This window comes from Pristiophorus japonicus, chromosome 6, assembly GCF_044704955.1.
Source record: "Pristiophorus japonicus isolate sPriJap1 chromosome 6, sPriJap1.hap1, whole genome shotgun sequence".
Taxonomy (NCBI): Eukaryota; Metazoa; Chordata; class Chondrichthyes; family Pristiophoridae; genus Pristiophorus; species Pristiophorus japonicus.
In genome coordinates this window covers 208,862,598-208,886,427 of record NC_091982.1, presented here as the reverse complement: position 1 = coordinate 208,886,427, position 23,830 = coordinate 208,862,598, and the positions used below count along the sequence as shown (strand labels likewise).

The following is a 23,830-nucleotide window of genomic DNA, read 5'->3' as shown; positions in this document are numbered from 1 at the left end:
GAAAGCTCATAGAGACCAAGAACCTGACCTTGGAGGCAGCAGCACTGGTTGCACAGACATTCTTGGTAGGAGAAGAAGAGACGAGGTTGATTTACAATGCAGGTATGACAACTAACGAAATATCGGAACAAGAAGTTCACAGTATTAAACAAGCTGCTACTTCCACACACAGACAAAACCGGGAGAACAGGCTCTCGACAGCAGGCAGAAGCCATCAAGGGCCACAGGAACGGCGTTCACACCTCATCAACCCACAATGCGAGCAATCAACTGCAAACTGAGAGAAGCTCAAGAGAGATCAGCCAGACGCAGCTCATTCTTTGGGAACACTTTGAACAATGGAACAGGTCTGAGCTGGAGGTGTGGGGGTGGGCACTCATCAAGGGGATGTCGATTTCAGCAGGCTGTTTGCAGAAATTGTGAATATACAGGGCATTTGGCCCGCATGTGCAAAAAAACGGCAGCTCAGCTGGTATACAAATCGGATGGGTCGGAAAGCGGACCAGATATTGGTGGGGACAGTACCCGGGACACCGATGTACAGCGGGTCAACACGATCAATGGCCGCTGCTCCTACAACAGGACACCTCCTATAATGATGAGGGTCCTACTCTACGGGATACCTGTCAACATGGAGCTGGATACGGGAGCGAGTCAATCTCTCATGGGCGCTCAACAATTTGAACAACTGTGGCTGCATAAAAGAGACAGACCAAAACTCACAAGGGTCGACACCAAACTAAGGACCTATACCAAAGAAATCGTACCAGTCCTCGGCAGTGCCATGCTCTCTGTCACACACAAAGGGACAGTGAACCGACTTCCCCTGTGGATTGTCCCCGGAGAGCCCCCAGCACTGCTGGGGAGAAGCTGGCTGGCAAAACTAAACTGGAAATGGGATGATGTCCATGCCATGTCATTAGAGGAACGGACCTCCTGCTCAACAGTTATAAAGCGATTTGAACATCTCTTTCAGCCAGGTGTGGGCACTTTCAAAGGGGCCAAAGTCAAAATCTACATCACACAGGATGCTAGACCGGTCCATCACAAGGCCAGAGCTGTACCCGATGTGATGAGGGAAAAGATTGAACATAAGAACATAAGAATTAGGAACTGGAGTAGGCCATCTAGCCCCTCGAGCCTGCTCCGCCATTCAACAAGATCATGGCTGATCTGGCCGTGGACTCAGCTCCACTTACCCGCCCGCTCTCCGTAACCCTTAGAGAAACTCCAAGGCACATGGATGATCATGTTCCACTGACTGTGATACATCAATTATATAAATCTCCCCATTGTGGTACAGCAGGTTAAATTCACTGAGATCAGCATGAAGCAGTCTGGCATCCTTGTACATTCTTCGCATGTACTAAATAACAAATAGATATAGTTCACGGGACTTGGATTCAGACAAGTTAGCATTCTTTAACAGTGGAGCCGGCATATCATCGTTGAACACGAACTAGACAGGCTTCTGCGGAAAGGCATTATATCACCTGTGGAATTTAGCGACTGGGCAAGTCCCATCGTCCCAATCATGAAGCCTGATGGATCCGTACAAATCTGTGGGGACTACAAATCTACCATAAACAGAGTCTCCCTACAGGACCAGTACCTGCTGCCCAGAGCGGAGGACTTATTTGCCACATTGGCTGGAGGTAAACTTTTCTCAAAATTAGACCTCACATCTGCGTATATGACGCAAGAATTGACCGAGGAATCCAAGCTACTCACCACCATCAACACACATCGAGGCCTTTTCATGTACAATCGATGCCCATTCGGCATCAGGTCGGCAGCTGCCATATTCCAGCGCAACATGGAGAGTCTGCTCAAGTCCATCCCGGGGACGGTTGTATTTCAAGACGACATACTTATCATGGGCAGGGACACCGACTCCCATCTCCGTAATTTCGAGGAAGTACTAAAGCGGTTGGATCGGGTAGGCCTACGAGTCAAGAAATCCAAGTGCCTGTTTCTTGCACCCGAGGTTGAATTTTTGGGCAGAAGGATTGCCGCTGATGGAATCCGCCCAACAGAGTCCAAAACAGAAGCAATTCGCCTGGCACCCAGGCCCCGGAATGTCTCAGAACTGCGCGCCTTTCTCGGGCTACTCAATTACTTTGGGAACTTTATGCAGAACTTAAGCACGCTGCTGGAGCCTCTCCACGTGCTACTCAGGAAGGAGTGCGATTGGTTTTGGGGGGACGCCCAGGAACGCGCCTTCAATAAAGCACGCAACCTTCTGTGTTCCAACAGTGTTTTGACTTTCTTTGATCAGGTAAAAAGCTAGTTCTCACATGCGATGCGTTAGCGTATGGGGTCGGGTGCATTTTGCAACATGTCAATAGTGCGGGCAAATTACAACCCATAGCTTATGCCTCCAGGTTACTTTCGCGGGCGGAGCGCGGGTACGGAATGGTAGAGAAGGAGGCGCTCGTGTGCGTGTACGGTGTCAAAAAGATGCACCAATAACTTTTCAGGGCCAAGTTCACATTAGAAACCAACCATAAGCCCCTCCCGTCCCTCCTATCCGAGAGCAAGGCAATAAATGCCAACGCCTCGGCGCGAATTCAACGGTGGGCACTCATGCTGGCGTCCTACGACTATACCATAAGGCACAGACCAGGCACAGACAACTGTGCCGACGCGCTCAGCAGGTTACCCCTGGCGACCATGGAAGGGTCTGACGAACAGGACTGTGAGATAGTCATGGCAATCAATGCCTTTGAGTCCACAGGTTCGCCCATGACGGCTCGCCAAATCAGAGCCTGGACGGCCAGCAACCCCACGTTATCCTTAGTAAAAAGATGTGTCCTAACCGGTGACTGGGCAGAGGCTCGCGGTGCCTGCCCCGAGGAATTAAAACCCTTTCACAGGCGCATGCATGCGCTATTACTACAAGCAGACTGCCTGATGTGGGGCAGCCGAGTAGTCATGCCTCTGCGAGGCAGAGAGGCATTTGTCCGGGAGCTCCACCGCGAGCACGCGGGGATCGTTCTCATGAAGGCCATAGCCAGATCCCACGTCTGGTGGCCTGGTATTGATGCAGACTTGGAGCTCTGCGTCGAAGGTGCACCATTTGTGCCCAACTCAGCAATGCCCCCAGGGAGGCTCCACTGAGCCCCTGGCCCACCAAACCGTGGTCGCGGGTGCACGTAGACTATGCGGGCCCATTCATGGGAAAAATGTTTCTCGTAGTTGTAGATGCATTTTCAAAGTGGATCGAATGCACCATTTTAAATTCGAGCACAACCTCCACCACTGTGGAGAGCCTCGCAACCATGTTTGCAACGCACGGAATCCCTGACATATTGGTCAGTGGCAATGGTCCGTGCTTCACCAGCACAGAATTCCAAGACTTTATAATTGACCACGGCATAAATCATGTCAAGACGGCACCGTTCAAGCCGGCCTCCAACGGCCAGGTGGAGAGAGCAGTGCAAATCATTAAACAAGGCATGCTTAAAATCCAAGGTCCCACGCTGCAGGGTCGCCTGTCCCGACTGCTGCTGGCATACAGATCTCGTCCGCACTCACTGACTGGGATTCCCCCCGCGCAACTGTTGATGAAAAGGACTTTAAAAACAAGGCTCTCATTAATCCTCCCAGACATGCACAAAATCGTTGAGGCAAAGCGCCGTAAGCTGACTGAGTACCATGACAGAAATTCGAGGGGGAGATGGAATGAGATAGGGGACAAAGTGTTTGTACTAAACTATGGCAGGGATCCCAAATGGCTTGCAGGGACAGTAACGAACAAGGAAGGAAACAGGCTACTGGTAGTACAAATGGACAATGGCAAATCCTGCCGGAGGCATGTAGACCAAGTCAAAAGCAGATTTACCAACAACACTGCGGAACCAGAGGCAGACTACAATGTGGAACTCGCACCACACCTGGTGGACAGACAGAGGGAACAACCTGAGGAAAGGGCAATCCCAACAGACAGCCCAGGCGAGTCAACAACAATCACATCAATCGAAACAGACAGCCTAGGCGAGATACCAGCAACCACACCCAAAGAAAAACAGACACCAAGGCAAACAACTGAACCACAACTCAGACGCTCCACGCGAGAGCGTAGACCACCTGAGAGATTGAACCTATAAAGACAATAAGACCTTGGGGGAGGGTGATGTCATGTATCTTGCATTATTATATATAACTGTATCCTAACATGCTATACATGACTGTAATAAGATATGACCTGTAACCACCAGCATACCTTACCACCAGGGGTGCACTTGCAAGAGACAGGTATATAAGGACAGGTCTCAGGCAAGTCCAGCATTCCAGAGCTGTGAAATAAAGGTGCAGGTCCAGAGTGACCTTGACTTCACTACATGCCTTGTGTGAATCTGTACTGAGGGGACAGGACTTTACATTAGCATCATCAAATTCCCCACCGCAGCAGTGGGCGGTAGGTGCAGGCCTCTTGAATCGGAACACTTCGGAGGCCGTGCACCGCACATGCATGAGACTTGTTTTTTTTTGTAGTTTCATTCGCCAGCTTACTTCAGTGTTGATGCAATTCGGGTTGATGGGACATCTGCGCATGTGCTTAACTGCTGATCACTCCCTTGTATCTGCCAGTTGGAGAGAGGAGAGTGTTGGAAATACAGCGATATAAAGTGATCAGCAGCCATTCATCTACGGAATTAAAATGAGTGGACGAAAAGCTTCAAGGAAGACTGTTGAACCCAAGCCCAGAGCTCCCTGGTTTAATGATGAAGAACTGGAGGAGCTTGTATCAGAGGTGGAGCGCAGGTATAAAGACCTCACTCGGGATGGTCGTGGCAACCTCCAGCACCGCAATACAGACGCATTTGGAAGGAGATTGGTGAGGCCGTGTCCTCAATGGGCAACATTGCGCAGGATGGAGACCAGTGTAGGAAACACTGGAACAATGTAGTGACGTCAGCAAGAGTGAATAACCATTTATTGGAGCCCTCCTGTACAACTGCAAAAGGTTCTGTGCCAGATGTGTCTGTGTGTGTAAGTTTGTGTGTGGGGCATGAGCAAAGAGGGGTAAAGGCTGCAACATTTCTTTCGACAGAAGAAAAATACATCCAAGGCAGCAAGCCTGAGTGCCACGGGAGAGGGCCCAGCAGAGGTGATAGAGTTGAGCAGCCTGGAGGAGCGTGCCTTGGCATTGGTGGGTGACCACCGCCGTGCAACCACAAAGGGTGATGCAGATTCCGTGATAGAGCATGATAAGGTTATATTAATCTCCGGTGTGCGTGACACTCATGTCATGAAAGATCATGCAATCTTAAGTCAAAAGCGTTTTAACGCACACTTTGTCGGCCATTATTGGTGTGCCGATGTAGCGATGGAACTCTTTGATGGCGCAATGTGAGATTGGACGGCTCTCATGTCATCTTGACCAACCCCAGCCCCCAGCTATAGACTGAAATGTTGTCTTTTATTTGCAGATGGTGAGTCGGACAGCAATGAGCAATGCACACCATCCACCTCTAGCACACAAAGGAGTAGTGTGATCCCAACTTCTCCCACCCCGACGTTGTCACCAGCCCAAGACAGTGGCTCCTTCCTCCACCTCCCCCCCCCCCCCAAAGATCACCCATGTCCACCGCACCCATCTCTGCCAGCCAGAGTCAGGAAGACCAGGAGGGAGAGGAGGGAGAAGGGCCTGTGGTCGAGCCAATTGAGCTTAAGGAGCTGGAAGAGGAAGACACCAGCCTCCTGACATGTGTACCACCTGTCCGGAGAGTCTCGGCGTCGGGATCTGAATTCATGGGCTTCGAACTGGAAGAACCAGCAACAAATGCTGGCAAGAGCAGAGGCTTGGCATTAAACCAACCACGCCGCATTCACCCACACAGACCAAACAATCACCTGAGGATTCAGGACGGCTCATGGCTATTCAGGAAATAGTCCAGCTGTCCGAGGACGAACATCGACCTAGGTCGCAATCTGCTGCAGACCATAGCTGGGATAGCTGCCAGCATCGAATCCCTCGCTCAGCACCATTCTGACAGCATGGAGTGGCTCATTAGTGCAGTGGAGCGCAACACCCAGTCTGCTGAGGTAATGAGGCAAGCGATGGCTTCTGGGCAGGTCGTGTAAGCCTCCGATCCCATACCCTCAGGGCACACAGATCCTAAGGATCCGGAGATGCCGCTGCTTTCAGTCACGCCCCCTACCTTCTTGCCAAGCCGGACATGTCTGCAGAGATCTGGCTGCCCTCCTGCTCAACCTGATCAAGCAGAGGCAGGGAGGGGCAGAAGTGCGGCACGCCATGTTGAAGGCAGAACGAAGAAGAGGACGATGGGCCTCCACTCACATCTTTTCAGTCTGAGAAACTTACCCTTCGAACCATTCCTCAATTGACGTGGTCACATTCCCTTTAATTCCATTTCCAGCTGTATTTCACGCACTAACTGCAGCACGGTTTAGAGATTGAATTGTTGGTATAAAATGTGTTCTTGTTAAAATGGCACTCTTGGGCAGGGGTATCAAACTCAATTTACATGGTGGGCCTGATCCATAATCCTGGCACTTGGTGTGGGCCACATTCAGCAAAACCTATTTCGACACACTGGGGTAGAAATTGGTATACGTCTCGCCCACTTTTTGGCCGTAAAACAGGTGTAATGTATACAAATTTCTGAGTGCGGAATTCTAGAGCCTAATCTGCGGCAGTGGTATGGCTGCGCCATATTGGTCCTCACTGTGTTTAGGCGTACCAGGTGGCTGCCTCAAATCAGCATTGGAACAATTTAAATATGTAAAGAAGGGTTCTGCACCTGCTTCAGTCAGGACCTTTCTGGAAAACGTTTGAATAAACATTTGAATATGCCCCATATGTAGACTGGCTTTATGGAGTAGGGGGAGCGAAAAACGGGATCTCTTAGACAGTCCCTCGGAGTCGATGATGACTTGCTTCCATACTGATATATGAGTTCTCAGGTGACTGATGAGACCAATGTGGGACCTACAGTTTCTGTCACAGGTGAGGCAGGTGGTGGTTGAAGGGACGGGTGCTTGGGTTGTCGTGCGCTCCTCCCACTGTTTACGTTTGGCTTCCATGTGCTCCTGGCAAAGAGACTCAAGGTGTTTGGCGCCTTCCCAGGTGCTTCTCCTCCGCTTTGAGCGGTCTTGGGCCAGGGATTGCCAGGTGTCGGTGGGGATGTTTCACTTTTTCAAGGAAGCTTTGAGGGACTCGCTTGCCATGTCGGAGCTCTGAGTAGAGTGCTTGTTTTGGGACGATGTGGCCCATCCATCGGAGCTGATAGAGCGTGGTCAATGCTTCGATGCTGGGTAGTTGGCCTGAGCGAGACCACTGACGTTGGTGTGCCTATCCTGCCAATGGATTGGCAGGATCTTGCAAAGGCAATATTAGTGGTACTTCTCCAGTGCTTTGAGGTGCCTGCTGTACATAGTCCATGGGATAGAACCTCCACTTTTGAGCATATCGCCCAAAAATGGGTGTTATTTCCGGCGTGTGCGGTAAAGAAGGGTTTTCAGATCGCTGGTTTCTCGCCCACTCTCAAAACACCTAGTTTATATTTTTGAAAATGAGCATTACTGTGAGCGATATCAAATGACCGGTAGCGTTAAATTTTTCTGACCTTCTGCCATAAAGTGTGGCCGTCCTTAGCAAAGGCATGGCAACGCTCGATTCCCACGATTCAAGGGTCAAGGATCACCATGACATGTGCAGAAGAGGAGACAGAGAGAGAGGGAGCTCAGAGAGACTGAAGGTGTGGCTGGGTGTGGTGTGGCTGCTTTGGGAGGAAGGAGGGAGACTTTAGAGCTTCACAGCAAGTAGGCAAACAAAAAGTAGCTGTTAACAGCCACATATTTGACCGAATTTGACCTATAATGGAGGGAGAGGAGCATGCTGTAGAGACTGACGCTAGAGAGAGCTGTGAGGTGGGAGAGGAGCACATTGGAGGGCGCAAAAGAGCCAGGAGGTTCTCAGACGAGGCAAATGCCTCCCTCCTGCAGGAGGTCGAGTCATGCTGGAATGATTTGACACAGGGAGAGCCCACCCCAAAGGCCTACCAGAGGATATGGACCAAGATAGCAGAGGTGGTCTTGTCGGCGACCAACGAGGTGCGTGAGGGCAACCAATGCCGCAAATGATGGAACGACCTTGTGGCATCCGCAAGAGTAAATATTACATTGATTTACATGTACTTATGTATTTATATAATTTAATTTGTAACAGTCATGAGTGACTATCAGCAGATGTGAGGTCCTTAACTTTTACCGGAAATGTTGTACTCAAAGCCTGCGGTTACGGTGTACATCTTTAGATAAAGAATGATAATAATCATAATATCATGTTTGCATCTGTCGGTTATGTGTTGTGTCAGTCTCTGTGACAGTACCTAGCAATGATGTCACGCAATGATCTCATGCCATGTTGTCCTCTCACCTTTTACAGAAGAAGCTATCAACGATGAAGTCCATGCAGAGGCGAACGGGTGGGGGGCCACCAGTCCCCAGCGACATCACTGAGATGGAGGAGTGAGTGCAAGGAATGCACCCCCGGACAGCCACGGACGCATCTGCAGACCCTGAAGTGATGCCACGTGAGTAAAGCTTACAACATTGCGTGATGTAAAGTCAATAGATGCCACACCAACTCATATCCGACCAATCATATATGATAGATGATTTCTAAAAATGTCACAGAAATAATGTTGGCCTAATGAAAATCATTGCAATCCACAATGTGTTGAGGGTCATGAAGTGTGATGTCTGCGATGATTTTGAGAGCAGTAGTGCTTTTGTTGTGCATATGCTGTGTGTAGTGCTGGTCTCATCTTGTCACCATAGCACCCCCTTCTCCTCTAACAACCTCATTTGTATCTTGCAGCTCAGCCAGCAGCGTGGCCCCAAGCAAGGCCACAGAGGCCAGAAGATGGGGGCGCGGGGCAGGAGTTGGCAGATGGTCCTACTGCACTGGTGCTGAGGAGCTCCGATTGTCACCCGTCAATCCGCTGGGTCTGTTCTCAACGGATGAGAGCGCAGACTTCGAAGAACCTGCATCGCCACGCTCCAGAACCCATTTCACCCCAAGGCTATCTATAGGTCCTCCGGTCATTCCCGCCTCCACTCTGGAGGTGCCGGCCCCAAGCACCTCTCCATAATGCACCCCATTTGTCTCCAGGACGGCGCCGACCCCGCGGAAGCCATGTGGACGCGGCAGGTCTGTTCCATGATTGCGACATGACAGCGGAGAGATGGTTCAATTGTCCAGGAGGACTGTAGACATTGGTAACCAGCTCATCGAAGCATTGGGGGGCATATCCCGACACCTGGCCACCATGTCCGAGTACATTCCACGCATGACGGAGTCCCTGGTGCTATAGCCAGGAACACTGCTGTCACAGCCCTTCCAGTTGTCCCAGAGCGTGGCACTCCACCCCTAAGTCCCGCACCACCACTGCGAACGACAGATGAGAGCAAGGACCAAGATCCAGTTTCTGCATCAGAGAATGTTGCCCCCTCGGCACCCCCCGCTCGCGTATCCGTTCAACCAACACATCTGCCTTCATTCCTCCCAATGAGGCACGGCCCGAGGAGCTCCTCGGCCAGGCGCTGTGGAACGAGGAGGGGAAGGAATAGAGGTGGGGAAAGAAAGTGAGGTGTATGTCCGCAGGTGATGGCAGTGTTATATCTCCATCTGGGTACATGCAATTTGTTGCAATGTATGGGGGTTGGGGACCACCCTCCTGCTTTGCCTTTGTTTTCTGTGTTGCTGGACATGTTGACCATGCGGTTTATGTCACTGGTGGAAAATGTGGGATGTAGGCAGTGGTTGGGTGTTATTGGCTGTGTTACTTATGATTTCAGACCAATGTTGGTATTAAACTTTTGTTATTGAACATAACCTTGTTGCGCATTGTCTCAGATAGCTGGACCATTACACACTGGTCATTCCTTACCGTGAAAGGGTTAAATACAACTTAACATCAATCAACGTAAACTTTAACTGGCATCAAGATGATGAGCATCATTGATGTCAGAGCTGTACACACAAATGCCAGTCACACCGTTGGCATCCGTCCCGGTTAGTTCTACTTTTGTGGGTGTTTTTTTTGAGCGGCGATATTCTGGGCGATATGTGTGCGAGGTGGTGAAATTGACAGTGGAAGATCTCCATCGCCGCTAGTAAATATGCTCTTTACGACTAAAACTGAATCTCGCCGATAAGGTCATGAGGAAAGTAACGCTGGGCGATAATATGGGCGTTGAAATCGTCCATTCTGCTGATTCCGCCCTAAAAAAGTGGGCGGGCGGTAATATTTTTTCTTGGCATTAAGCCCATTGGAAAAGTAACGCTCGGCGATAAGTCTCCTAAAAAAGCCCATCAGTTTCCATTGTGTGCCATAATGGGCGATATCTGGGTGTTATATGTCATTTCAGCGGTTAACTGGGTATTAAGTGAGCGTTAAGCAGGCAATAAAACTGGAGCTTCTAGCCCATTGTCTCTGAAGCATATAGGAGAGCGGGGATCGCTACTGCTCTGTAGACCATGAGCTTGGTGCCGAATTTGAGATCCTGGTCTTCAAACACTCTCTTCCTTAGGCGACCAAAGACTGCCCTAGCACACTGAAGGTGCTTTTGGACTTTGCCATCGTATACTATTAGGCAGTCCCTCCTATTGAGGATGACCCACTTCCACACCAAAAAGGGATGAGTTCACAGGTGTTTCAATGAGGGACCTGACATTCTAGGTCCCGAACTACATACTGAAGGGTGGAAGATACCTGTGCGTGGATTCTTTTAACATGGGGTGGCCGTTGCACACCAGCCACCACACGGGATTGCCATCGACATCTGCCCTTGTTGCCAGTAGACTCCTAAGATATGGAAATTGTCCACATTGTCTGAGACCTCGTCATGGATCTTGATAATTGTGGGGGGGTGCTGTACTGTGTGGCGGGGGCAGGTTGGTAGAGAATCTTTGTCTTATGAATGTTTAATGTAAGGCCCATACTCTCGTACGCTTTGGTGAAGGTGTTGACAATGATTTGGAGTTCGACCTCCGAGTATGCGCAAACGCAAGCGTCGTCTGCATACTGTAATTCAGTGACAGAGGATGGGATGACATTTGATCTGGACTGGAGGCGATGGAGGTTGAACAATTTCCCGTTTGTTCTGTAGATTAGCTCCACTCCAGCGGGGAGTTTATTGAGGGTGAGATGGAGCATTGCAGCAAGGAAGATCAAGAAGAGTGTTGGTGCGATGCCACAGCCTTGCTTGACCCCGGTCTGCACGTGTATTGAGTCTGTGGTGGATCCATTGATCAGGATCACGGCTTGCATGTCATCGTGAAGCAGGTGGAGAATGGTGATAAACGTTTGAGGGCAGCCAAGTTTGAGAAAGACGCTCCACAATCCTTCACAGTTGACAGTGTCAAAGGCTTTTGTAAGGTCAAAGGCGGCCATATACAGAGGTTGATGCTCCTCCCTGCATTTTTTTTGGATTTGACGCACGGTGAAGATCATGTCCATGTGCCCCTTAGTGGGTGGAATCCGCATTGGACTCTGGGAGGAGCTCTTCAGCCACTCGGAGAAGGCAACTAAGGAGGATTCTTGTGATGACTTTCCCTGTAGCAGACAGCAGGGAAACTCCCCTGTAATTATCACAATCGGACTTGCCCTGAAGATGGTCATGATTACAGTGTCTCTGAGCTCCCCTGGCATGCTCGCCTCCTTCCAAATAAGAGAAATGAATTAATGGATACGTGCCAATAGAGCTTCTCCACCATGCTTTAGTGCTTTGGCAGGGATTCCATCTGCTCCTGAGGTCTTGTTGTTCTTCAGTTGCCGGATGGCCTTTTCACCTCATGACGGGCTGGGGTTGTGCTGAGGTCGTGGCGGGTAGCATGCTGGGGGATGGAGTCGAGGACACTCACGTCAAAGACAGAGTCTTGGTTAAGGAGATCTTCGAAGTGCTCCTTCCAGCGGGCACTGACTGCCTCTCTGTCTATGGCTCTGGCAGCAGGATGCTGCTGTGACATGAAGGTTAAAAGGTTCATTCCAAAAGATACAGCAATCTTCAGCATAACAGGCATGGGCCGGATTAAACTGCGTCATGAATTAAACTGGATTTGTAGGTTTAACACCCTTGCTCCAGGGTAAGGCTTGGAACAAAACGTTGTTGATATACGCTGGTAATTAAAAACTTCGTACTTATCAGATTGCTCCCGTTCTTTCAAGTGCATGGAATGTCCTGGCCGTCAATGTTCAGCCAGAAATAGGAGTTCACTGTCAAAAGATTTTGAATCAAAACAGATTCCCTAGCCAAAAAAAATAAAAACATCCCACTCTATTGCAGTGTATAATTAACATAATGTGCATGGAATTACTTTCAGGCCAATAATTTAATTTCATGGATCAAATACTTATTATAAACAGCTGCACTTTTGCTCAGAATTTATAATGTCACCCGAACCACACAGATTACTGCCATGTATCCTTTCCTGGTTAACTGTTTTTGGATAAAGTGGCAGTGGCAGTGTGGGATACAAAATTGACTGCGAGACAGAAAGCGAAGAGTTGGCGTGAACGGTTGTTTTTTGGACTATAGGGAAGTTTACAGAGGTGTCTCCCAGGGGTCAGTATTAGGAAACTGCTCTTTTTGATATATAATGACCCGAACACAGGTATAGAGGGTAGAACTTCAAATAATACAATAATGCCAACATCCTACTCCATATTGAAACCACCCTGCTTGCTGGATGTCCAACTTTCTGTGGCTAGTACACTTGCCATGTATTCAGGGGAAATAGGCCACATATGCCAGTTGTTCTGGTTTATTCCACAACTATGAGTGCTGCTGCATCTATGTAAATACACACGCAATCTGCGCATGTGCAGCGGCAAGTTTCTGATAAACAAGATCTGCATAGACTAAACGTTGCTAGCAGTGTACTTAAAAACTGGTTAAACCAGGGTTTTATTTACATTAGCTTTTGAATACTATAGTCATTATATGTCTGTTCAAGTGTTACGATAACACTGCCAAAAGTAATTCACGGTGGTTCAATTTACATGAACTTAACAATGCATTTTTACTCCACTTTTCTGGGTTTAATTGAGAATGGGAAACTCTTGGTCCTTATGCAAATAATAACTGTTTTGTTTATTATCAAATCTCAAGATAGTGATTAATTCCAGAGCTTTCTAACAACTAGTGTTTACATGAATCCTGCCTTCTGATGTATGTTGCAAATAAACCCACCTTCTGCCACTGCACCCCATTATTCAGCCAATTTATGATCTGGTAAATGTCCTTCCCTAATGTTTGTTCTCCTATTAAACTGACAAGGTTATGTAAATGTAGAAGACATATTATAAAGACTTGTGGAACACAGTATCCCAGGAATGGTAACTCATGATGGCCTTGATAAATAGGTTATGGTTAAACAAGTGGGATATAAATTCTATCCTATAGATATTGTTGATTTTATTTGATTTGTATGTTAATCCTTAGATTGCCAGTAATTACTGGGAGGGTAATTCAGTTCTTGCTTCATATCACGCACTGTAATGCTGAAACAAATTCTAATATTACAGTAATAAAGCTATTCAAATGTAAACAGTTTCCTCACTGTATTATTAGCCCAGAACACTAAAATAACCACTTAAAACTAATTTATGCATTTTAAATACTAATTCTACTCTCATTCTTTAAACTATTTTTACTTTGAATTTTGCTTTCAAATATTTTCTATTTTAAGCTAACATAATAATCCGTTCTAATTTTTTTAATGAGCCAGAATTTACTGAAAACCTGCACCATAGTAATGCCTCATCTATGGCATTATTTTGGTGCAGAAATTCCAGCAAATTATGGCATGAGTGACTTATGCCATTATTTACACCATGTCATAATTTGCTGGGACTTTTGTGCTGTTCCATAAAGACCCTTGCCAACAAAGTTGAACAGCTAATTACCATAGCACTTCCCCATTAAATCAATGGCAAGATCGAGTTTGCTGAATAACACAGCTTTGATGGCCACAGCTACATAGACAAATGCAGAATTCCCTGGATTCGGGGGAGATCCCAGTGGATTGGAAAACCGCAAATGTAATGCCCCTATGTAAAATAGGAGACAGACAGAAAGCAGGAAGCTATAGACCAGTTAGCTTAATATCTGTTGTTGTAAAAACGCTGAAATCCATTATTAAGGAAGCAGTAGCAGGACATTTGGAAAAGCATAATTCAGTCAAGCAGAGTCAGCATGGTTTTATGAAAGGGAAATCATGTTTGACAAATTTGCTGGAGTTCTTTTGAGGTTGTAACAAGCAGGGTGGATAAGGGGAACTAGTAGATGTGTATTTGGATTTCCAGAAGGCATTCGATAAGATGCCACATAGAAAGTTACTGCACAAGATAAAAGTTCACGGGATTGGGGGTAATATATTAGCATGGATAGAGGATTGGCTAACTAACAGAAAACAGAGAGTCAGGATAAATAGGTAATTTTCCGGTTGGCAAACAGTAACTAGTGGGGTGCCAAAGGGATCGGTGCTGGGGCCCCAACTATTTACAATCTATATTAATGATTTGGATGAAGGGACTGAGTGTAACGTAGCCAAGTTTGCTGATAGTATAAAGATGGATGGGAAAGCAAGTTGTGAGGAGGACACAAACAACCTGCAAAGGGATATAGACAGGCTAAGTGAGTGGGCAAAAATTTGCCAGATGGAGTATAATGTGGGAAAGTGAGAGGTTATCCACTTTGGTAGAAAAAATAAACAAGCAAATTATTATTTAAATGGAGAAAAATTGCAAAGTGCTGTAGTACAGAGAGACCTGGGGGTCCTTGTGCATGAAACACAAAAAGTTAGTATGCTAGTACAGCAATAATCAGGAAGGCAAATGAAATGTTGGCTGTTATAGGAAGGGGGATGGAGTATAAAAGCAGAGAAGTCCTGCTACAATTGTACAGGGTATTGGTGAGGCCACACCTAGAGTACTGCGTACAGCTTTGGTCTCCTTATATAAGGAGAAATATACTTGCATTGGAGGCTGTTCAGAGAAGGTTCACTAGGTTGGCTCTTGAGATGAACGGGTTGACTTCTGAAGAAAGGTTGAACAGGTTGAGCCTGTACTCATTGGAATTCAGAAGAATGAGAGGTGATCTTATTGAAACATATAAGATAATTAGGGGGCTTGACAAGGTAAATACAGAGAATATGTTTCCACTCATGGGAGAATCTATAGATAGTTTCAGAACAAGGGGTTGCCCATTTAAAATTGAGCTGAGGAGGAATTTCTTCTCTCAGAGGGTTATAAATCTGTGGAATTCTCTGCCCATGAGAGCAGTGGGTCATTGAATATATTTAAGACGGAGATAGACAGATTTTTGAGCGATAAGAGAGTAAAGGGTTATGGTGAGCGGGCAGGGAAGTGGAGCTGATTCCATGATCAGATCAGCCATGATCTTACTAAATGGCAGAGCAGGCTCAAGGGACCAAATGGCCTACTCCTGCTCCTATTTCTTATGTATTTATTAGAATGGTTTGGGGGTACTAAGTTCATGGTCTACAGGGCTGTAGTAATACCCGCCCTCCTGTATGGCTCAGAGACATGGACCATGTACAGTGGACACCTCAAGTCGCTGGAAAAATATCACCAATGATGTCTCTGCAAGATCCTATAAATTCCCTGCGAGGACAGACACACTAACATCAGCGCCCTCATCCAGGCTAACGTCCCCTGCATTGTCGCACTGACCACACTCGATCAGGTCCACTGGGCAGGCCACATAGTTCGCATGCCAGACACGAGACTCCCAAAGCAAGTGCCCTACTCGGAGCTCCTTCATGGCAAACGAACCAAAGGTGGGCAGTGGAAATGTTACAAGGACACCCTCAAAGCCTCCCTGATAAAGTGCGACATCCCCACTGACACATGGGAGTCCCTGTACAAAGACCGCCCTAAGTGGAGGAAGTGCATCCGGGAGGGCGCTGAGCACCTCGAGTCTCAACGCGGAGAGCATGCAGAAATCAAACGCAGGCAGTGGAAAGAGCATGTGGCAAACCAGTCCCACCCACCCTTTCCCTCAATGACTATCTGTCCATCCTGTGACAGAGTCTGTAGCTCTCATATTGGGTTGTTCAGCCACCAAAGAACTCACTTCAGGATCGAAGCAAGTCTTCCTCAATTCCGAATGACTGCCTATGATGATGATGATAATGATGATATGGGGGCAAAATTGCCCCATGCTGGATTTGGGGTGCAGAATTTGATTTATCCGATTTGTTTATTGCCCACCAGTAGAAGGAGGCATGAGCCCGCAATTGGGCTCTTTACCTGAAAAAAAAAGATGCTGGTGCTCTCAGATGCTCCCGGGGCAAGAGAAACGCAGGCATGTGGTGCTGTGAGTCAGTGCGACGCAACATCCCTCCCCCTCTCTTAAAAGGGAGGGATGCTGCGAAGCCTAGGGTCAGCACTGTTGCACCCACTGGGCCACCATGGAGGGTTTCAGCTAGGCCAGCAACCCAGCACCCAACAGTGGGCCTAGAAGCTCAACACCAATTAATGATCTCTGATACAGGCCAGTGGTGAATTAAACCCATTAACAGTGGATTCCAAAAAGCATCTCTGCTACACCAAGGCAAAATATTATAAACAAGGAAACAAACCTTGGGAAGCTCCTTGCATAGACCCTGTGACAAGTGTAGAATGAACAGTGGCACCAATTAAAACTTCAGAATGATTGCTAACTTTAGATCCAAATGAGATCAACAAGGGATTTATGTACTTCTTTGGTTCTTTGACCTCTTCAAAGTCTCAGGCCACCCATCAGGCAAGTTCCCACCACCTACCAACCTCCCTCTTCCCGACCACCTTGCCAAGTGCTCCCAATTTGCCAAGTGATGCAGCCACTGGATTCCCCAATATCAGCCAAGGAGATCAAAGCAGCAATATAGTACCTACAGTCCAGGAAAGCAACTGGAACCAACATCTACTCAGCTGATTTCTACCAGACCCTGCTCCTGAACTGACATCTCCTTTGTTGAAACTCCTTTACCATGTTGAAGAGGCCGGCACCCTTCCAGACACTTTTAAAGCACATACTAATGTGTTAAAAAGGCAATAGCCACATCTCCTGTTCATCATACGGACCTATATCTCTAATCTAGACTTCAAAGAACTGGACCTAGTTGACCACTGAAGGCATTGGCTGGGCGAGAGGCGAGTTGGAGAGGAAGGAGGCTAGTACAAGGCCCTCTCCTTCCACTTGGAGCCGAGAAAAATCCAAACCAATATATCACTGTATGCTGATGGTATCCTACTTGACGTAACTAACCTCACACTCCAACATCTTACAAAAGTAAAATTGGAAAGTTTGGTAAATCCATAGGAATGGCCCTCACCCAGGATACGGCCCCACATATGCAGCACATATCTTGTTAAGTAGTCATCTGTTCTCAAAATACCCAGAGGGAACAGATTTTCTAAGTTCATTATTTAAAAGTTTAAAACATTAAACTTATTGGCTTATACAAATAGCCTTCCCCCTTCCCTTCAACCCCCTGCCCCCACCCTGGACGGCATATATCCTAACCTGGGCAGATAGAGCAACTGCCCACATCTCTCCTGATGACAGAAAGTAAAATTAAAATGAACATCCCTGCATTTTCTAACTTTCCCAGATGTTGTCATTCGGGATCACAGTCCAACAATTAAAGACCTTGATAGATACCTATGAGCAGGCAAGAAACCACAAGCATGCCTCAAGCTCCTCACACATGGTCAGCCTTTGCAAACTCAGTTTGATAAGCTTTTGCAAACAGCAAATTGTGTTAGGGAAATTGATGGCATTGAAGGCCGATAAATCCCCAGGGCCTGATAGTCTGCATTCCAGAGTACTTAAGGAAGTGGCCCTAGAAATAGTGGATGCATTGGTGGTCATTTTCCAACATTCTATAGACTCTGGATCAGTTCCTATGGACTGGAGAATAGCAAATGTAACCCCACTTTTTAAAAATGGAGGGAGAGAGAAAACAGGGAATTATGGATCGGTTAGCCTGACATCGGTGGTGGGGAAAATGTGGAATCAATTATTAAAGATGTAATAGCAGTGCATTTGGAAAGCAGTGACAGGATCGGTCCAAGTCAGCATGGATTTATGAAAGGGAAATCATGCTTGGCAAATCTTCTAGAATTTTTTGAGGATGTAACTAGTGGAGTGGACAAGGACAAGGGGGAGCCAGTGGATGTGGTGTATTTAGACTTTCAAAAGGCTTTTGATAAGGTCCCACATAAGAGATTAGTGTGCAAAATTAAAGCACATGGTATTGGGGGTAATGTATTGACGTGGATAGAGAACTGGTTGGCAGACAGGAAGCAGAGACTAGGAATAAACGGGTGCTTTTCAGAATGGCAGGCAGTGACTAGTGGGGTACCACAAGGTTCAGTGCTGGGACCCCAGCTATTTACAATATACATTAATGATTTAGATGAAGGAATTGAGTGTAATATCTCCAAGTTTGCAGATGACACTAAGCTGGGTGGCAGTGTGAGCTGTGAGGAGGATGCTAAGAGGCTGCAGAGTGACTTGGACAGGTTAGGTGAGTGGGCAAATACAAGGCAGATGCGGTATAATGTGGATAAATGTGAGGTTATCCATTTTGGTGGTAAAAACAGGAGGGCTGATTATTATCTGAATGGTAACAGATTGGTAAAGGGGGAGGTGCAACGAGACCTGGATGTCATGATACATCAGTCATTGAAGGTTGGCATACAGGTGTAGCAGGCGGTGAAGAAGGCAAATGACATGTTGGCCTTCATAACGAGAGGATTAGAGTATAGGAGCAGGGAGGTTTTACTGCAGTTGTACAGGGTCTTGGTGAGGCCACACCTTGAATATTGTGTACAGTTTTGTTCTCCTAATCTGAGGAAGGACATTCTTGCTATTGAGGGACTGCAGCGGAGGTTCACCAGACTGATTCCCGAGATGACAGGAATGACATATGAAAAAAGACGATCACCTAGGCTTGTATTCAATGGAATTTAGAAGAATGAGAGGGGATCTCATAGACACATATAAAATTCTGACGGGATTGGACAGGTTAGATGCAGGAAGAATGTTCCCGATGTTGGGGAAGTCCAGAACCAGGGGTCACAGTCTAAGGATAAGGGGTAAGCCAATTAGAACCGAGATGAGGAGAAACTTCTTCACTCAGAGGGAGTTGTGGGCATGTGGAATTCTCTACCACAGGAAGTTGTTGGGGCCAGTTCGTTAGATATATTCAAAAGGGAGTTAGATGTGGCCCTCATGGCTAAAGAGATCAAGGGGTATGGAGAGAAAGCAAGAATGGGATGCTGAAATGCATGATCAGCCATGATCATATTGAATAGTAGTGCAGGCTCGAAGGGCCAAATGGCCTATTCCTGCACCTATTTTCTATGTTTCTATGGAATGGTTCTTTAACATTAAACATTTTAAAGTCAGTCCAGCAGACTATTCGAACAAATTACATTTTAATGTTTAAGCTAGCTTTGTACCTATTGAAGTTATACTGCAGTGAGCACAAAGCTGAAGCAGTGTAAGGCAGCTTACTCCAGATGGTTTCACACCTGATGCCATCCTGAACAATTTGGCTTCAGACTAAATCATATTGCATATTTTTTGACTCTGTAGCCCAAATTGCTTTGTAGCCAAACAATGTGCAGTAGAAATAGCGCAAGTGAAATTTCCATTAAACACATATACATACAGATGCAGAGATGCAAAAAGTCCCCTATTTATTTTACCATAAAGTTTGTGGTGATTGATGTGAGTGACTGTTTAAAACCACATGATTGCTTAGCCAATGGGTGAGTGTTTTAACTGCAGGCTTTCCAAACAGAAACATATTAAATCTCTAGTACTTTCACCCAGTCCTGGTAGGCTGTAGGTAGACAATTTTGTGATAGCAGTGTGCCAATTTGGTTCAGCATTGAAAATAGAAGTGACTCTTACTCAAGCTATACCATTTTAATAAAGGTTTTTAAATGATTGAATGCATAATGTGGGATAATCACCACTGCCTTTCTGAGTTGGGTTTTGTGCTTTCAACTTTTGGATGTCAGGTTCAGATTTGACTTTGCAAATACACGGATTCTGGAGATTCAAAACTGAAACTGGCACTGAAGAAAGTTAAATCCTTACCACAAAAGTCAGTGAACCACTCGAGGTGAGGGAGCTTTTCCACAATTCAACAGATTTTTAGGATTAAACTTCAAATTTTTAAAATTACTTTATGGAAAGTTTCAGCTGACAGTCAATGTTAGAGTTACTGGATGTCTCAGGAGCCATCTTTACAGAGGAAACCTCATGTAGTATAGCCTCACAAGAACTATTGACCCACCTGAATGGAACAGGGAAGTTTGAATTTTTAACTTTAAGTTCACAGTAGCCTAATTTGCACAATTACAATGATGCTAGCCACACTCTGGAAGTTGCTTTCTCCCACACGTAACAGAAACCAAGAAAAAGATTCAAAGAACAGCATTAGAATATGGGCACCAGCATTAGAGTATTGCACAATGGAGATTTAAGTATTAGGCTGATCATTTTATTGCTATCCTTTATGAAGCCAAAAATTCCTGGAGTATTTCATTTTAATTTTTGAAGCAGATTGTGTTCTGATAACCGAGGCCCCTTCTGCCCTCTCAAGTGACATAAAAGATCTCATGCAACTATTTTGAAGAAGAGCACGGGAGTTATTCGTGGTGTTCTGGCTAATATTTATCCCTTAATCAACATGACAAACAAACAGATTATCTGGTCATTATCACACTGCTGTTTGGGAGTTTGCTTGTGCGCAAATTGGCTGCCACGTTTTCCACATTACAACAGTGACAACACATCAAAATGTACTTTGTTGGCTGTAAAGCTCTTTGAGATGTCTGGTGGTTGTGAAAGGTGTCATATAAATGCAAGTCTTTCTTTTCTTTCTTTGATGACAAAGGACAGAAGTGAACTTATGGAGAGTGTCATCTAACCAACACTGAATTTTCTAGTATGTGAGTTATAAAAGCAGACCAGGATCTATTATTTAACCCTATATACTGCAGAACAGGGGTAGGTTTAAAACTAATATACCAGTGGTACTTCAAATAATGGTAAGAATTCTGCTTGTCATTAAGTCAAACAACAAAATTAGCAATGCATTTGTGAAGATGTTCTGTACTTGTATTTCTAGAAAAATGATACACAATTTCGAGAAGAATTTAGTTTTACAGAGTAAAGCTTGATAAATTCCTTTATGATGGTGCTACACAGCAATCTAAGGCATTCTTACCTTCATGTTTTACTGGTAACAGCCTTCCAAATTGATATTTTTTCTTCTATAATAACCTGTAATTTGCGGTCAGCGGTGAAGCAAAGGCTTCTGCTGCTGACACCGAAGTAACCTTTGCACAAAAATATCACGGTCTCTGTGTCGAGAAGTTCGGGTTTTCTGTCGCTTAATTCAAATTAATATAGTATAGTGGGAATCCCATAGTGTGAGCTGCTGTGACGTCAACAAGCTGTCTAAGCAACCAATCACATTGCAGATTTCTCACAGGCTTAGAACCAGGAAGTGGGTAAGTTCTTAAAATTCTAATGTTTCCAATATATTAGAGAGCGCAGAACAAAGATTAGGGCTCTCATATGGGGAAAAGGCTAACCTAAAATAAAGATGAAAAAACTTTAAGTTTCTTAATATGTTTATTTTTTATTAAAATGATAAATTTGACACTGCACAAAATTAAAATTAGTTTTTCAGGTCCATAACCTTTGCTTAGCAGTCAATACCCTGTTAAAACCCCAGTTACACCAAATCCCTTTGTGTCTAACTTTTAGTGGTATATTTAACAATGTAATTATTGTGGAAGAACTGAAGTTTTTGTCAATTTCCCAGATTTCAGTGATTGCCGGCTCTGGGAGAGAGGAGGGGGGTGGTTTGGGTTGGGGTGGGGACGGGGGGGGGGGGGGCGGGGGTGGCGTTGGATGGGCACAGCACAGCCTGTGGATGAGTAGAGAACGACAGGCTGCAACTTCAGGATTTCTGCATCAGGCTGAGCATGTGCTAAATCCTGAAGTTGCGGTACGTTTCAAAGGCGAAATGACGGTGAACACTGCCAGTTCAGCATCATCAGGACAGCTAATTCCAGGTTAATATTTACCAAATCTGAATATATGAACCTTTATGTTAAAACATTTTTGGGATGGTGCTCTTCCACTGCTTTTAGTGTTGCAAAACTTATAACAAGAATACAACTAGAACTGCTCCACTGTAGTAATGTGGCATTATTAGTGTACAACTTTAGCACAACAAAATAAAGGGGGGTGAGGAATCGAATGGGGAGGTGGCCTTCCTTCAGCTGCTTAGACCTTAAGTTCTGGAATTCCTTCCCTAAACCTTGCTGCCCCTCTACCTCTCTCTCCTCTTTTAAGATGCTCCTTAAAACCTTTGACCAAGCTTTTGGTCACCCGTCTTAATATCCCTTTTTGTGGCTCGGTGTCAAATTTTGTTTGATAATGCTCCTGTGAAACATCTTGGAATGATTTGTTACATTAAAGGTGCTATATAAATGCAAGTTATTGTTGAGACAGTGCCAACTCTTTCAGAAATATATTGGTGCCTTCCTTGAATAGTGGGTAGCTGCCCTCCCCACCAAAAATCTATCGTTTCTCTGCAACAAACTTTACCAGCATACGCAATGCTTAGTTGGTAAACCAGGGTTGTCAAATGGCATTGAACAATTGTGAACTTACCACCTAGATTATCAATTTGTTTACATTTACACCAGGCTTATTAGCACAAAATAATTATCACTGCAGGTGCATTAACACAGCTAGTTCATCATAACACATTTTTACATTCTGCTTATTATACTAAAGAGCATGCATTTTATCCCTTAAAAAAATAAGAATCTTTATCTTATATCCTCTACTTCTGATTACTTGAGACTTGCAAGCAACTTTTTTTTTTAAGTGACACATAGCAAATCAACCTTCAGTCACAACAATGTGTAAAACAAGCCACTAGTCATTTCAATTTCTAACCCTTCCTTTAGGGACTTGTTCACCATTTCCTACATTATTCATCTTCTTGTTACTTTTTGAGATACTTGTTACTATAGTTTCATAATCAACGTCATTTATACAGCCCGAATGTCCCAGCACCTAAACAAATCACTGCTTGCCTAAACATGGCAAGTCGGCATTCGGACAGATTGAATCAGGATTAGTTTATTTGTATGTATTAATTTAAGTTACAGTAAATTTGAACAGTAACTAAAAACAACGGTTAATCTAACGCCTGTTGAGGGAATGGACCTTTGGACTAGATTTTGTACAAAAACCTAGAAAGGCAGGTCCTGCCACATACTTGCACCAGAAACATCTTGCATTCACCTACATTTTAGTTTTAACACAGATTTCATTCAGAATTTAAGCAACAAGAATAAAGTCTCACCTTTCCAAAATTTGGTATATTTAATAAAACTGGTCGCTGCTTCTGGATGGGAGAGGCACAACTGCGTGAAGTTAGTTTATCTAAAGTGAAACTGGTCCCGTACCTGTTAGGCAGATGTCTTTGCCACACCTTCCCCCATTTACTGTAACTGCGAGCAGCTGAGGCGACTGACTAATAAAAACACAAGAGTTGCTGATAACCTGCAGTAAATACAGAAACTCACGCGTCTCCTTGGAGAATCAGGCACCTCCCAAATTCCCCAAGATTGCATTGATGCAATCAAAGGAACCGTAGATTTATCGCTATGCTACGGATTAATCCGGCCACGGGAGAATTGCGACACCAAGACGGCTGTGTAACCCGACAGCTACTTAG

General features: G+C 45.6%; 1 protein-coding gene across 1 annotated transcript in view; it reads right to left on the bottom strand.

Annotated features, from left to right (window-relative positions):
* Positions 1-23,524, bottom strand: part of sptssb (serine palmitoyltransferase, small subunit B) — a 40,537-nt gene extending 17,013 nt beyond the window's left edge. The window contains exon 1 of the mRNA XM_070882331.1: positions 23,456-23,524. The gene's annotated coding sequence lies outside the window, so the exon portion shown is untranslated. The remainder of the gene's footprint in view (positions 1-23,455) is intronic.
* Between the last annotated feature and the right edge of the window lie 306 nt (positions 23,525-23,830).